At 43.4% G+C, this 12,084-nt stretch overlaps 1 protein-coding gene across 2 annotated transcripts in view; it reads right to left on the bottom strand.

Annotated features, from left to right (window-relative positions):
- The window catches only part of LOC141265906 (RNA-binding protein 12B-like), a 23,529-nt gene extending 11,738 nt beyond the window's left edge, over window positions 1–11,791 (bottom strand). Inside the window, exon 1 of one of the 2 annotated variants that reach the window (XM_073679589.1) lies at window positions 11,700–11,791. The gene's annotated coding sequence lies outside the window, so the exon portion shown is untranslated. The remainder of the gene's footprint in view (window positions 1–11,699) is intronic. The other variant, XM_073679590.1, reaches the window with a different exon arrangement.
- Between the last annotated feature and the right edge of the window lie 293 nt (window positions 11,792–12,084).

The raw sequence follows: 12,084 nt of genomic DNA, 5'->3' as shown, positions 1-12,084 counted from the left end.
CACACAGAGAGAGAGAGAGACACACACAGAGAGAGAGAGAGACACACACAGAGAGAGAGAGAGAGACACACACAGAGAGAGAGAGAGAGACACACACAGAGAGAGAGAGAGAGACACACACAGAGAGAGAGAGAGAGACACACACAGAGAGAGAGAGAGACACACACAGAGAGAGAGAGAGAGACACACACAGAGAGAGAGAGAGACACACACACAGAGAGAGAGAGACACACACACAGAGAGAGAGACACACACACAGAGAGAGAGAGAGAGCACACACAGAGAGAGAGAGACACACACACAGAGAGAGAAGACACACACACAGAGAGAGACACACACACAGAGAGAGACACACACACAGAGAGAGACACACACACAGAGAGAGACACACACACAGAGAGAGACACACACACAGAGAGAGACACACACACAGAGAGAGACACACACACAGAGAGAGACACACACACAGAGAGAGACACACACACAGAGAGAGACACACACACAGAGAGAGACACACACACAGAGAGAGACACACACACAGAGAGAGACACACACACAGAGAGAGACACACACACAGAGAGAGACACACACACAGAGAGAGACACACACACAGAGAGAGACACACACACAGAGAGAGACACACACACAGAGAGAGACACACACACAGAGAGAGACACACACACAGAGAGAGACACACACACAGAGAGAGACACACACACAGAGAGAGACACACACACAGAGAGAGACACACACACAGAGAGAGACACACACACAGAGAGAGACACACACACAGAGAGAGACACACACACAGAGAGAGACACACACACAGAGAGAGACACACACACAGAGAGAGACACACACACAGAGAGAGACACACACACAGAGAGAGACACACACACAGAGAGAGACACACACACAGAGAGAGACACACACACAGAGAGAGACACACACACAGAGAGAGACACACACACAGAGAGAGACACACACACAGAGAGAGACACACACACAGAGAGAGACACACACACAGAGAGAGACACACACACACGAGAGAGACACACACACACAGAGAGACACACACACACAGAGAGAGACACACACACACAGAGAGAGACACACACACACAGAGAGAGACACACACACACAGAGAGAGACACACACACACAGAGAGAGACACACACACACAGAGAGAGACACACACACACAGAGAGAGACACACACACACAGAGAGAGACACACACACACAGAGAGAGACACACACACACAGAGAGAGACACACACACACAGAGAGAGACACACACACACAGAGAGAGACACACACACACAGAGAGAGACACACACACACAGAGAGAGACACACACACAGAGAGAGACACACACACAGAGAGAGACACACACACAGAGAGAGACACACACACAGAGAGAGACACACACACAGAGAGAGACACACACACAGAGAGAGACACACACACAGAGAGAGACACACACACAGAGAGAGACACACACACAGAGAGAGACACACACACAGAGAGACACACACACAGAGAGAGACACACACAGAGAGAGAGACACACACAGAGAGAGAGAGACAGAGATAGAGACATGAGAGAGACAGACAGAGATAGAGACATGAGAGAGACAGACAGAGATAGAGACATGAGAGAGACAGACAGAGATAGAGACATGAGAGAGACAGACAGAGATAGAGACATGAGAGAGACAGACAGAGATAGAGACATGAGAGAGACAGACAGAGATAGAGACATTTTCCAGCTCCGAAGTTTGGGTCCCCATACATTTCAATGGGGTTCGGGTAAAGTTCTAGTACCCGAACAGAACTTTGGACATAAAGTTCAGTCGGGTACCTGCACTCAAACATCATTGGGTCCGCTCATCCCTAATTACATGTAGTTAATATACCTAGTGTTTTGAGCAGCAGGGACTTAAAACTGCCAGATTTCACCAGACAGTGGTAGAGGAAAGCTTGTAGAACAGGCAGTACTAATGCTGCATTTTGTAGAGGGTATAAAGGGAAAAATCAATCACTGGGGTCTTGTTGTGAAAACATCTCTTTATTAGAAAGAGTAAAAAGTCACAAGTTCCATCACCAGAAATAACAAGCATATGCGTTTCAGGCAGGGCTGTGGAGTCGGTAAGCCAGACCTCCGACTCCCTCATACATGGCTCATGTTTAAGTGATAAATTTACTGTAGCACAGATTCATCTCAGCTAAAAGTCTAGACCCTTAGATCAGGAATAGGACAGACATTTATAGGACATTTCATAACTTTCCCAAATTCTTATGAAAAAAAGATTCTCCACAAACTGCATTAAACTACTGTACCCAATTTATTATATATTTTAGGAGTCGGTCCATTTTATACCGACTCCCAATTTATTATATATTTTAGGAGTCGGTCCATTTTATACCGACTCCACCAAAATGCACTCCTACTCCTCAGCCGTGGTTTCAAGCAAATGATTCAGCCTTGCAATGACTAAAGACTGACTGAAACGCATTTGCTTGTTATCTCTGGTGATGGAAGTTGTGACTTTTTAGGCTGTGTGCCCACGTAGCGTTTTTCAAGCGTATATGCTGCGGAATTTCCGCAGCGTAAACGCTTGAAAAACGCATGTATATCCGCACCCCATGGTCCCCAATGGCATTCCACAATGTCAATGCCCATGCTGCGGATTTTTCCGCAGCGTATATGCTGCAGTCAAAAATCCGCAGCATGTTCATTAATTTTGCGGAAGCGCAGCGGAATCAATGTGCGGATGGTACCCAAGTCTGGAGGAGAGGAGACTCTCATCCAGACCTGGGTACCAAAGAACCTGTAAAAAAAAGAATAAAATAAAGTTTATACTTATCTTCTGATGTTTTCCCTCCGTCGCGCTGTTGTCTGAAGGACCTGCCACGTCATTGAGTCATGTGACCCACCACATGACTCAATGACGTCACTGCAGGTCCTGCACACAACAGCGTGAGCCGCTCAAGCCTCCGGACGGGGCAGAGAATGCATCAGAAGGTGAGTATAAAGTTTATTTTTTTATTTTTTACCATTCTGAACAAGTTGTCAAGCACTTTTCCAAGTGATGCTTGGAGAAGTGCTTGATAACCCGCATGTGGAAATGCATGCAAAGACGCCTCACAAACGCTTCTACCTGGCGGGAAAACCGCATGTAATATCCGCATGCGATTTTCCCGCCAGGGAGAAGCGTAAAAAATATGCTTCAGGTCCGCAACGTGGGCACATAGCCTTACTATTTTCAATAAAGATATGTTTTTACAAGACGACCCAGATAATGGATTTTTCCATTATACCAGTATTTCACCATGTGGCACTACAGGTCTCTGCGCATCCGTTCTCCTGGTGGGTTAGCTGACTTTCCTATATTTCGCTGTTTTGTTCACAGTGAGACGTCATACTATGGTTGCACTAACAGTGACACCCGATCTACCAGCTGCATTTCCAACAGGTTTGTTGGGAAATTCAGAATAAATTGTATTTGATTCCTGTCAGCCTGTTCTCTAAGTTTAGGAGTCTACTGTGGACATATTTAGAAATTGGTAGCCATGTTTGCACAGCCGTCCTACAAGGAAAACTGTCAGTCTCTGAACACAATTGCCCCTTGACTCCAAAACATAGAACTTGAAATTAAGTTATACTGAATATTTTCCCACACAATTGGTCAGCTACGATCTGCCGAGATCCTTCTGCTCTATAACATGCTGCCTAAAGAGAAGATTCCTATGGTCATATTTTTGTCCAGCAGCTACACCGATTCTTCCATTCTGTGCCAGTCATTGCTTCAGGGCTGTGGAGTCGGAGTAGGTATAAAATGGACTGACTCAGACTCCTAAAATATATAATAAATCGGGTACAGTAGTTCAATGCAGGATGTGTTGGAAATGTTTCCACAAGAATTTGGGAAAGTTATGAAATGTTCTATAAATGTCTGTACTATTCCTGATCTAAGGGTCTAGACTTTTAGCTGAGATGAATCTGTGCTACAGTAAATTTATCACTTACATATGAGCCATGTATGAGGGAGTCGGAGTCGTGGAGTTGGAGTTGATGTCATGGAAATTGAGGAGTCGGAGTTGAAGGTTTGGCTTACCGACTCCACAGCCCTGGCTCTGGTTACCCAACAGCTAAAGAATACATCAATCTTATCATACTCATCCAACAAAGCGCTCCATATCTCTGCACCACACTACATCTCATCTGTCTACCACACTATCCGTGGTCCTCTGTTCTACTAATGATCTACGATTAACAAACTCCATAACATGAAGCTCCCACTCCCATCTCCAAGACTTTTGCTATGATGCGCCAGTTCTATGGAATGCATGACCCCAGAAAATCCTGTGGATTCCCAGTATCTACAGTTTTAAGGGTGTCCTAAAAAAAAAAACCTTCACCTCAGACTGGCCTATCACCTTATCTCACTAATCTGTTCCCTGTTTGCCTTCTTGCATCATCCTCAGAATCTGGTCCTTTCTATCATCTGTTCCCTTACCCTCTATGCTCTCAGTAGCACTTTGTATCTGTACATATACAGATATTGGCGCTTGACCGGGTCATGCGGCTCTACTTGAACACCATTATTATAAAAATGACTGGACATACATGACTAGCACTTTGTGTCCCCAATCCCGCCCACCTCTGCATAGATTCTAAGCTCATATTGTTGAAATTGGAGAATTATTAGTCTGTAATGTCCGAGTTAGAATATCTATGGGCAAATCAACAATGAAGTTACTGAACAAGGTCTTCAAATCAAGAAACATTTCACTGGCGACAAAGACACAGCTCATACGTAGTCTGTTTTCTTTTTGTAGTAACATATGGATGCGAAATCTGGATGATAAAGAAATAAGACAGAAGAATCAACGCCATCGAAATGTGGTGCTGGAGAAGGATGTTATCAATACCATGGATGGCAGGCAGAACAAAGCAATTTTGGAACAAATCAAGCCAGACATGTCACTCAAAGAAAGGATCACCTAGCTACGACTTGCCTGCTTTGGACACATCATATGAAGAGAGCAATCACTGAAGAAGGACGTCCTGGTCGGAAGAGCAGAAGGAACAAGATGAAGAGGAAGACCAGAAACCTATGGCTTGATACTATCAAGATAACAGTGGAGAAGACCCTGGTGGACCCATCTAGACTTGCACAAGAATGATCTTCCTACAGAGTGTTCATCCATCAAGTCGCCATGGCTCCAGAGAGCTGAAAGCCGTTAAATAATAATGATAATGTCTGATTTTGTTTGTATTTGCAGCCTCTGATTTGTAAAGTGCTGCTGAATATGTTGGAGCTAAATTAAATTATTCCCATATTAAATGGGTAAAATTGCAAAGTGTTTTTAAAATAAAGCAACTTGCCAAATTACTTGTTTTAAAAATCCTCTTTGCTTTCAAGAATGGAGTGATTTCTAATTTTGTTTACTGCTCATTGCCTAGATCACTGGCCACTGCTGCAGTGTACAAACATGAGTAGTGCTTCCAAGCTCTTTCCATTAGAGCTTGTAAGTACTGCTGAAGCTGGCTGGATCGCACTATTAGACCTCGGCCACACCTTCAGTATTTGGTCAGTATTTTCCATCAGTATTTATAAGCCAAAACCAGGAGTGGGTGATAAATACAGAAGTGGTGACGTGTTTCTATTATACTTTTCCTCTGATTGTTCCACTCTTGGTTTTGACTACAAATACGGATATAAAATACTGACCAAATACTGAACGTGGCCTTAGCTTCACATTCAGCCAACTTCAGTGGCACTGCACTCCTCTAATGCTGCAGAGACAAAGATGCCTCATATAGTAGCATCAGAGAGTGCATAGAAAAGACCAGGCACACAACAATGCTCCTGGGTCCAAATTGTCAATCAGGAGTGCACCACTCCACAGGAAGCCAGGAGGTCCAGAAAGGAGATGAAACAACCCCTTGAGGGCAGTGGTTTTGAGAGCAGAATACTGGAGACAATGAGGAGACAATTGCACGTTCCTTCTCACATTCTCACCTGCTTACGTTTTTGCTAGTAATAATCAGGGGATGTCTTTGGATTCTTGTTAAAAGGGGTTCTCTGAGATCAGCAACAAATTACGGTAGGTTATGGGCAGTAAATGGCATAAAATAACATAAAAAACACATTACTTACCTGATAAATCCTCTTCTGCTCCACGATGGTCTGCTCAATTCTCCACCGCCTTTAATATGCAAGTCTTGAAAGAAACCATTTACCTCACGGAAAAACATTATTTAGGTATGAGGTTACGGCACAAAACAATTTATAAAAAAATAGCAAGCAGAGATCAGATAGCAAAACCCCCTCTGTCTCTGGTTAATATGACCATCTTCTTCTCGGGGCGGCATTACAGGCTTTATCCTCTATATGAATAGGATTAGCAAACAATCCTGAAATCATACGGTGTGTGAATACTTCAAAAAGCTTAAAATATTGCCATTTGAGGTTTAGCCAAGTTTCATTATCACCATCTACCCACACAGTCGCTGCATTCATGTCCTGTACATCGCTGAGACCAAGGGCTGGCTGCAGCGGTCACTTGGGTAGATGGCATAAGAACTGCAGGGAGCACCGAAAGAGTAGATTTATCAGGTATGATCAGTTGTTATTGTTATATTAGGCTATATACTGCCTCTAGCCTAATTTTTAACAATCCTACAATATGCCTTTTAAGCCTCATTTCGACATCCATGTATCAAAGACTGTGGACCGGCCCCGGAATTCCAGATGCTAAATCATCAGCTTCGTAAACAGTGGGGAAAATAAGTATTTGATACACTGCTGATTTTGCAAGTTTTCCCACCTACAAAGAACAGAGAGGTCTGTAATCTTTATCGTAGGTACATTTCAACTGTGAGACAGAATCTAAAAAAAAAAAATCCTGAAAATCACATTGTATGATTTTTACAAAATAAAATTGCATTTTATTGAATGAAATAAGTATTTGATCACCTACCAACCAGCAAGAATTCTGGCTCTCACAGACCCGTTAGTTTTTCTTTAAGAAGCCCTCCTACTCTGCACTCATTACCTCTATTAATTGCACCTGTTTGAACTTGTCATCTGTATAAAAGACACCTGTCTACACACTCAATCACACTCCAACCTCTCCACCATGGCCAAGACCAAAAAGCAGTCTAAGGACACCAGGGACAAAATTGTAGACCTGCACAAGGCTGTGATGGGCTACAGGACACTAGACAAGCAGCTAGGTGAGAAGACAACTGTTGGCACAATTATTAGAAAATGGAAGAAACAGAAGATGACGGTCAGTTTTCCTCAGTCTGGGGCTCGATGCAAGATCTCGCCTCGTGGGGTAAGGATGATTCTGAGAAAGGTCAGGAATCAGCCCAGAAAAACACAGGAGGACCTGGTCAACGACCTGAAGAGAGCTGGGACCACAGTCTCAAACATTAACGTTAGTAATGCACTACTCAGTCACGGATTAAAATTGTGCAGGGCACGCAAGGCCCCCCTGCTCACGCCAGCACATGTCCAGGCCCGTTTGAAGTTCACCAAAGACCATCTGGATGATCCAGATGAGACCAAAATAGAACTATTTGGTATCAACTCCACTCGCCATGTTTGGAGGAAGAAGGAGGAGGAGGAATACAACCCCAAGAACACTGCCCCAACTGTGAAGCATGGGGACAGGACAACTGCACCGTATTTAATGGATGATAGATGGGGTCATGTATTGCGAGATTTTGGCCAATAACCTCCTTCCCTCAGTAAGCGTATTGAAGAGGAGTCGTGGCTGGGTCTTCCAGCATGACAATCACCCGAAACACAGCCAGGGCAAGTAAGGAGTGGCTCCGTAAGAAGCATTTCAAGATCCTGGAGTGGCCTAGCCAGTCTCCAGACCTGAACTCAATAGAAAATCTTTGGAGGGAGCTGAAATTCAATGTTGCCCAGTGACATCCCCCAAACCTGAAAGATCTGGAGAAGATCTGTATGGAGGAGTGGGCCAAAATCCCTGCTGCAGTGAGCGCAAACTTGGTCAAGAACTACAGGAAACGTCTGACCTCTGTAATTGCAAACAAAGGTTTCTGTACCAAATATTAAGTTTGGTTTTTCTACTGTATCAAATACTTATGTCATGCAATAAAATGCAAATTATGTAAAATCATACAATCTGATTTTCTGGAATTTTTTTTTTTTAAGATTCTGTCTCTCACAGTTGAAGTGTACCTACGATAAAGATTACAGACCTCTCCATTCTTTGTAGGTGGGAAAACTTGCAAAATCGGCAGTGTATCAAATACTTATTTTCCCCACTGTATGCTATGAGGTTAAGTTCGGGTCGGGAGACCTTCAGCTAGTGCGTACTGAAACCATGTTTCACAAACATCTGACTGAGGCTTAAGGATGAATTTCCACACAACAGATTGTGTGTCAGAAATTTCCGCTATGGAAAAGGAGTTCCACTTCATCTGAATCGGGTTGTTTTAGAAGAAAAGAATCGTCGCAGAATTTTCTGCAACAAAATAAGCCATATGTGAATTCACCTTAAAGGGGGTTTTTAGTCAATGAAAATAATACCCTTACTCATAGCCCATAATTCACATTCCAACACCCAGTCTTTCACACACTGATGGGCCAGTCTGCCCTCCCATTTCCAACCACTTGCTGCAGTGATGGCCATTTCCGTTTTGTAGAGAACAGGGCCAGAAAGCATAGACCAATAGGTTACACAGCCGGCATTGTCGTCAAGGGGTATGTTCACACTGCGATCTTTTTTTAAGAGATGTAATACATGTTCTTCAGGCATTTTCTGCAAGGAAAATGATCAATACTTTACAACAGAAGACAGTGGAAAGGCTAAAAAGGCGTTCGGAAGATGCACACGTGACTGTCATTGTTTTAGCTTAAAAAAAAAAAGTGGCAGTAAAATGATGCTCAACAAACTTAAAAAAAAAAAAAAAAAAATCAGATCAATTATGCAAATAACACTTTGATCAGAGTGTCTCCAATGAGAAGATAAAAAAAAAAATTCTCCCATCTCCCATTCTGTCAGTGCAAGGAAATCAGACTGCACTCATATTTCAGTGCAGTCCGATATCTTCCATACACCCATAGACGTGCATGGCCGAGCGCAAGCAGCGATTTTTTTTTCCTTGGACGATCTGCCCAAAAGTCAGGTACTGTATGTGCACGGCCCCATAGGATAACATTGGTCTCAATGCGTTCTGATTCGTATGCACCTAGCCTAAGGATTTGGCTCGGCTTACTGAAAATGCACTCAAGTGGACAACCTATTCAATTCAACCCCTTACCAACATATGACGTACAGGTATGTCATAGGCCAGCCCCTTGACTTTGATGCAGACTCGGACGCTGAGCCCCCATGTCTCAACATAAGAGTAAAAAAAATTTAAATGTTTTTGGCACCAGCAGCATTGCAATAAAATGCGATCAAAACATTGTATCTTTTTATCAGTAAAAAGGTCAGCTCAGGGTGCAAAAACATAATTCCTCACACAGCCCCTTATCACGAAAGTTAAAAGTGTTGCGGATCTTGGAAATGGTGATTTTTTTTTGCTGGTGTGTTGTTGTTTTTTGCCAGTTACAAAAAAATTAAATAGATTTTGTTTTATCTGCGCACTTGTACAGATCTGGAGAATCAGATTACCAGGTCAGTTTTACAATATAGTGAACATGGCGAAAAAAAAAAAAAAAAAAAAAAAAAGTTTAAAATGCACTTTTTATGCAACTTAAACGCACTTGGAATTTTTCCAATGTTCCAGTGCATCACATGATAAAATGAATGGGGTCTTTCAAAAGCACAACTTGTCCTGCAAAACAAGTCCTTGTACGGCTATATTGACAAAAAAAATAAAAATGTTATATAAAGTTAAGGGGAGGAAGAAATTGCAAGTGGCCACGGGGTGAAGAGCTTAAATAAAAAAAAAAAAAAAAAAAAAGCATTTATTTTTATTGCTGCAGCTGTAAAACTTTGAGCTAGCACAGTAACCTTTGTACAGTCAAACAGAAGAAAACACTACAAGTACTGTTTTGTTGGCTGCATTGCTCACAAAAAAAAAATGATAAAAACATGATTATATGTGAAGTTTTAAAAAACAGCCGCATTGACAGAAGAATGAAAATGTCATCATTGGTCTCATTTGGTCAGAATTTTTTGTCAGGAGTGGGTGATAAATACAGAATTGGTGACTTGTTTCTATTAGGCTGTGTGCCCACGATGCGTTTTTCAAGCGTTTACGCTGCAGAATTTCCGCAGAGTAAACGCTTGGTAAACCTTCCCCCATGGTCTCCAATGCAATTCCACACTTTCAATGCCCATGCTGCGGATGTTTCCGCAGCGTTTATGCTGCGCTCAAAAATCCGCAGCATGTCCATTAATTTTGCGGAAGTGCTGCGTTTTCGCTGCCATTGACTTGCATTAGAACGCGCCAATTCCGCAAGACTGCATCTGTACTTGCATAATTGGCACGTTCTAATGTGCGGATGGTACCCGGGTGTGGAGGACAGGAGACTCTCCTCCACACCCAGGTACCATAAAAAAAGAATAAAATAAAAAATAAAGATTATATTCACCTTCCGACGGCCCCCGAACTCCTTCCCTGTGCTGGCTGCCGACAGATCGCGCAGGACTGAAAGACCTGCGCTGACGTCAGAGTCATGTGACGGCAGGTCTTTCAGTACAGCGTACCGCGATCTACCGGCAGCCAGCACAGGAGGGCAGCAAGTCTCGGGGACCATCGGAAGGTGAGTATAGGTTTATTTTTAACCATTCTCTCGGGTCACACTATATAAATACATGCCGTTTGCATGGATTTATATAGTGTGACCTAGTTGTCACAAGCACTTTCCAAGTGATGCTAAAAATCGCTTGGAAAGAGCTTGTCAACCCGCATGTGGAAATGCAAGTGAAGAACGCTTCACATCCGCATGTCCCTGGCAGGAAAAACGCATGTACAATAAGCATGTACAATCCGCATGTGTTTTTTCTGCCAGGGAGAGCAGAAACGCTCAGGAAAAATCCGGAGCATTTCTGCATCGTGGGCACATAGCCTTATACCTTCTCTCTGATTGTTCCTCACCTGGTTTTGGCTCCCACTCCTAAGAAACAATACTGAGCGAATACTGACCACATACTGATAGTGGGGCCGTGGCCTTATGTAGAGAAACAGATTCCCAGGGTCGTTTTACTTCACAATAATGTAAAAACAAAACTCGAAAAACATACGTGGAATTGCCTGTTTTGTTTTTTTTCCCCTGTGTTCGGTACATTATATGGTAAAAGGAACGATCTTTCAAACTACAATGTGTCCTGCAAAAAATAAAATAAAAAAGGTAAAGTTCTTAAAAAGTGAAGAAACGCAAGTGCAAAAAAAAAAAGTTGCTTGCTCTTTAAGGGGTTAAATCAGCCATGTGGAAAGACGCTATGTCCGATCATTCCTTTCTCCTGCGGTTCAGAGGATTAGCCGCACGCACACACAGCAGTATAGCAAATCAGACCGGAGGCCCCTCCCCCATCACAATGGCCTGTACACACCCCTCCCCCTTCCTTGCACAGCATTCCCCAGACGCCGTCACCCAGTAACGTTTTGCCTCAGTTTCCGCCTTGTACTAAGGATATAACAGCCCCTTATGCCTCGTGACACCACCGACACACACACCCACATCGCTCCCGATCATTACCGAAGCGGACACCGAGCAGAGCTCGACCAACTCAGACCTGAGTGCGCTCACCAATGACGTACAAAAGAAGGCGCATGCGCTGCAAGGATTTTAGGGGGACGAACTCCGCGCATGCGCGGTGATTCTAGCCGCTTTTTTTGTTGTTGTTGTTGCTAAGCTGTAGGTGGTAGTGGGAGACGGGAGCACAGCCCTGTGTGTGCTGGAGACACCCAGCTGCAGCTCCACCTTATCTATCAGAGGCATACGGCTTCACTTCCTACAAGTGATATTAACAATTGGTAATGCTGTCTGCTGTATTGGGCCTTTATGTGCACCTGGGTGAAGTCTCTAATTAAAAAAAAAGTGTAGCATAGATGACCGCAGCCGTATAGTTCTCCTCAGCACT

This window comes from Phyllobates terribilis, unplaced genomic scaffold, assembly GCF_046119375.1.
Source record: "Phyllobates terribilis strain yellow unplaced genomic scaffold, ASM4611937v1 Scaffold_4__5_contigs__length_816908805, whole genome shotgun sequence".
Lineage (NCBI taxonomy): Eukaryota > Metazoa > Chordata > Amphibia > Anura > Dendrobatidae > Phyllobates > Phyllobates terribilis.
This window is presented reverse-complemented; position numbering and strand designations above follow the sequence as displayed.